The sequence below is a fragment of the Ischnura elegans genome, chromosome 2 (genome assembly GCF_921293095.1).
Source record: "Ischnura elegans chromosome 2, ioIscEleg1.1, whole genome shotgun sequence".
Lineage (NCBI taxonomy): Eukaryota > Metazoa > Arthropoda > Insecta > Odonata > Coenagrionidae > Ischnura > Ischnura elegans.
The window spans coordinates 110,968,733-110,974,022 of record NC_060247.1 but is presented as its reverse complement, the minus strand read 5'-3'; the positions used below and the strand labels follow the sequence as shown (position 1 = coordinate 110,974,022).

Below are 5,290 nucleotides of genomic sequence, written 5' to 3'. Positions count from 1 at the left end.
AACGTACTACGCTGCGCCATGGCCTCCTGCGCTCAATCGCCATATTATTAGACAGTCCTCTTTTTTTTCTCCGCACTCGTTGTTTATGTTGTGAAAGTTAATGTGGCCAGCTGTTGCTCGGCAAGATTTTCCGTTAATTGTAGAAGAAATACGGCACAATATGTTGTAGCTCGGCTCCTAATTGCTCCATTAGCACCAAGGACGTGTTTAAAAATTTTAGTTTCCCTCAAAATACTGAGAGAAGAGCGAAATGGCTTCAAATATGCCGAAGGGACAAGTGGCACCCGACAACGTCTTCCCGCTTGCGTGAGGTAAGTTTTTCTACACATAATGGTTCCTGGAATACAATTACCTTAAATTTTTAATAGTGCTGATCCACGTATTTCAATCATTTGGTTTGAACTGTGCACAAGTAGTAATTTTTAAAAATTTATTCCGGTTCAGATAATCCGGCGAGGTTCGTGACGAGTGTTTTAATGCTTCTTTGTTTTCTATTCATCAATGGAATGTGTGAAATTTTGTGATTAAAATACAATATTTAATCTGGGTTACTGAGATGATTGTCGTAGTGTTTACTAAGTACCAGAAAGTGTAACAATAACTTTTTAATGATGCTACTTTTGTATTCAATAAAAATATTTGTTTGTGTCAATGCCGGTATGAAGTAATCTTACGGTCGTTTACAACAAATAAAGACAATTACGTTTTTTGACTAGAATCTGCATATTCCGATACATAATAATGGATGAAACTTCGCTTTTCATTGCTTTATTTGTGTGTTGTTCATGAGAAGATTGACTGTGATATTTCGTAGTATGAATGCTAAATTTTAAGATGCAATTAAAATCTCGACGAGTCGCTTTTGCGACGAATCTTTTCCTTGATTCATTTCGAATTTTTTAATTCCAGTTTTGTAATAATAGGATTACATTCCTTCGGCTGGTTAAAACGAAAAAATACATCAACACCGAAATTTTGTCGTGGCCCAGGGCTGATGCTGTTGTCTGCTCCTGTGTACTTGAAATTTCAACATCTTTGGCCGAATAATTACTTGTGGTACGTATTCGAGCTTAGTAGCAAATTGTAAGATTTGAAAATTTACAATTTATTAGGTTTTTTTTAATGGTTTCAGTGATTATCAAAGAGGACGGTGCCATTCATGCCTAAAAATTTAGAATCATTGAAAAAATATGGCTTTGGAAAACTAGGAGTTTTTCATTATTTCTTCGTACATAATTTCAATTTCAAAACGTTATTGTCAGTGTATATTATTCATATACATTTTTCTAGGACTTATTGTTTTACTTATAGATTTCCTTTTACTAAGCCTATGTGTTTAAGTGTGCTTTTATAAATGCCATGTAAATAGTGATTGTGAAGAGTGGAAGCTTATTGTTAATGGTTAGATATAACTTATTCAAGACCTGATGTGTTGTTGTGCGAAAGTATTATGGTTTTAATGATATTTTGGAGATTTCATGTGCAATTAAAACTTCTTAACACTAGAATGCCGGGAGGGTGTCATTTTGACACCCATGCTTTAATATGCATTTTACGTTGCAGATTAGTTTTATTTTGGAGTAAATAGTGTCAACTTTTGTTTAATACTGATTTTTTGCCCTAACATTAAAAAACTTAATGTTTTAATAGAGTATCACTGAAGAAAAAAATTTACAAAAAAATACTCTCCTGGAATGCGGCATCCATCGAAAAGATTGCGCTGAAACGTCGGAGGACGCATGAAGGTTGTAATAATACCTATATATAATCATTGAATACTTTTTTATTTCACTGCAATTGGTTAAATTTTATGTGCATAAAAAAATAAAATGAATATGACAGGAATGAATAGATAGAATAAAATGAATAAGACATTGTTTTTCTTCTTATTATTATTGTTAACTTTTTTCATTAATTTTTCGTCACAGACTGTAGAAGTGTGCTTCAAAAGACGAAAATTAAAATAAAACCATTGCGGTCACAAAACTACGACATTTTTAAAAATAATATGCAAAAACCTCGTATGAACCCAAAAAGAAATCGAATGCTTTTTCATACAGACTTACGAAAAGCTTCATCAAAATAGTAGATTCTCTACATTCTGGCACTTTTGGTCTGTTTTGGCCGTAGGTTTACTGACTTTTCACTGAGCTTACAAAAATCAACAGTTCTGTTTTCGTTGCATTTTATCTATACTTAACAATCCCTTGTCAGTTCTGGATTTAGTTGCAAGATATTCGTTGACTCAATGTAACGGAAAGCAAGCTATTCCGATAAATTTTGTAAAAATAATTCGGGACATCTTTTGTGAAGTTATTTCCTTATATATAGTATTCAGGAATATATAGTCACCAAGTCAAAAGTATTCTGGAAAGAAAAAAACAGGCAATCACCTGATTCTAGTTCTGACCTAGTATCAAGGACGCCGACTTAGAAAAAATATTGGGGGGGCCCAAACCGGGGACCATGCCCCGGGAAATTTTCTAAGTAGTGAGTTTTAAGTTTTTTAAGCATTTTAGGAGAGTCATATGATCAACATTAGAACCCTGATCACTCGAATCTCTCGATATCTGGACACTCCGTATAAAATCGACAAGCCTGACACATTTTTTCCTCACACCCATTACGGATTTTTGAGGGGGCTCGGGCCCCCTTAAGCCCCATGGAGTCGGCGCCTATGCCTAGTATTTCCGCCCCATATGATCAATAATATTTACTTCAAAGTTTATCTCATTACAATACCTTACTGTTTCGGGCGATTTGTTAGAGTTGTTACTAATTTCAATATGAGGGCGAAGAGATCATAGAACAAGAACACATTTTTTTCTGTTTGCCCTTATGAACAGTAAGTCGAGATTCACCATTTTTGTTCAATTTATTTGAATACAACTCTTCCCGAGAAGCTTTTATTTCACCAGGTATTTCCATTCTTCCCTTATTTACGGTTCCTGAAAGGCAAGAACCCTTTTGTTTCGAGTAGAGCTAGCAAAAGTGATGCGAAACAAATGCTAGTGGTTACATTCCTGCCCTTGCTCATGTAGGGTTGCATACGTTTCATTACAACATGATCTGAAACGCGATCGCCACCTTGACGAGAGCCGTCCTTGACGCCTCTGGTCAATCTGGAATTTAATGGAATCAGTTTACCAAATACATACTGTCTTTATATACTGCAAACCAGTATTTATGCCCATACTTATCAGGATTTGGTGCCATGAATTGCTTGAATGGACATCTAGCTTTGCTTGGAAACAGCTGTTCGTCAATGGTTATGTTTGGCCCAGGTTATGATTCCTCAGCATGGCCATCTCCTTCTTACGATCTTGAACAAGGAGTTGACGTCGCCTTGAAGTCTACCCAGCGTCTACCTAGCGTTACACGTCGGCACACCATGTCACGACCACGCACAATTTCTTTTCTGCCCGATAACCAGTGCAGATCCAGTATCTCAATTATGTGTATATGCGTATTGTAAAATAAATATGTGTATCTTTTGTGATTAAATTACTAAACTGAAATATACAAAACACTGAAACTGACCGTGCTCACTATTTTCATCATTTTTGGATGATCTAAATTGCACCTCCTGCGCAACCCAATCGTTGTCCGACTCAACATCTGCATCAGACGCCTTCTCCGACACGTCTCCAGAAATATCGTTCAGTATTTCAATACATTGCTCCATCGTAACACGTCTATGCAGTGCCATTATCAAGACAGAACTGCCGAGGCAAGTCAAGCAGCAGGTCGCGACCATAGCGACCCAGTCTGCCAAACACGCGCGCGAGCCAGGCAGCCGAACACAGGCTCGGCAGCAGCTAACTGCATTGTCGCCGCGTCACTTTACTGCAATGTTTCAGGGCATATAAGTGTCACCTCGGTAAAAAAAATTAGCTGGTTTCAAGGCGAATCATTTGCAAAAGGCAGCGGAATATACTTACCTAACGAGCTGCTAAACTTTTGGAAAAAGTAGTATACGTACAGCCGATGCTCATTGAAATTATGTAAAACAAACATTCATGAAGGTAATATACTATACTAAAATATACTATACTATACATAAAGGTACTACACATGAAGATAATGTACTACACTATACTAATTTGACAAATAATTATCAAGCCACATCCCACGAGACACCTAAACCAAAGAAAGAAATGATATAATATACTGGGTGTCAAAATGACACCCTCCGGCATTCAAGGTAAATTTGAATTTTTGAGACGAAAAAAATTAGGGGGGGTATCCCTTTTACTGTCGTTTTGTTAAGATCTAAAAATGAATAAAAGCCACGAAAGATTTTTTTCTACAACACTCTCTAAGGGCCAGCTCCGTAAAAAATGTACGCGTAGGGTGTCAAAATGACACCCTTCGGCATTCTAGTGTTAAGGCATTTCTTAGCGACATGTTGTGATAAACCTTGGATATTGTACTCCTAAATCCATTTGGTGTTTATCCTTCCTTTTAGGGGGAATTTCTGCCATTTCATTTTGCACTGATCCTATATTCTAGTGATTAGTTATGTTTACCATTGGTATACATTAATAAATTTGATTTGCATGATCACTTGCATGTTGTTGCTGCTGTTCATACAGATTCCCAATTTTATGCATCACTACTTCTGACCTGAAGCTGCCAGCAGGATGGCTGGAGAAACTGTCGACACCTATGGACAACTCAATGCGGAGGAATGCCCGGAAGCCAAGGCTCTTATGATATACCTACTTCAGTATATAATGAACTTTAAATTAATTGAAAATTTTTGAATGACAGAATATGCACAATTTGTGTGATATATGTGATTTGTGTGATAAATATTTAATAATGTATACATTTTACATTAAATGATAATTTTATATGAAAGAATTTGTATAGTTCCTGTTATATTTAATGATGTACATATTGTGCATTAAATGATAATTTTTAAACGAAGGAATTTTTTGTCTTCACTATATTCTTAATTTGCATTACAAATGGTTATTGGATGCATTCCTTTCTCATGGAATTCAGGATTCCCAGCATGACATTCACTTTGTCATTGGTCAGGAATTGCTAGGATTGACTACTTCATTGTCCTAACCTCCACTCTTCCCTGTGCTAGTCCTCACTGCTTGATAACACATCCTACGTACTTCCCTTTCTTTTATCCGTGAACTTCATAAAATGTTTTCCATCGAGAACTGTTCCATTTTCCCTTCAATCTTGCTCTTCATGCACTCAGGGTTTGTCCAATCCATTTTATTCCTCTCTGGTATCGTATATGGTCCTCCTTTTTTACTACTCTGTAAAA

At 36.3% G+C, this 5,290-nt stretch overlaps 1 long non-coding RNA gene across 1 annotated transcript; it reads left to right on the top strand.

The window, feature by feature from the left end:
- The first annotated feature begins 270 nt into the window (after positions 1-270).
- Positions 271-4,788, top strand: LOC124154410. The gene is made up of 3 exons (XR_006863911.1): positions 271-311; positions 910-1,056; positions 4,596-4,788. It is a non-coding gene; the product is annotated as an uncharacterized LOC124154410 (long non-coding RNA).
- Positions 4,789-5,290: the final 502 nt, after the last annotated feature.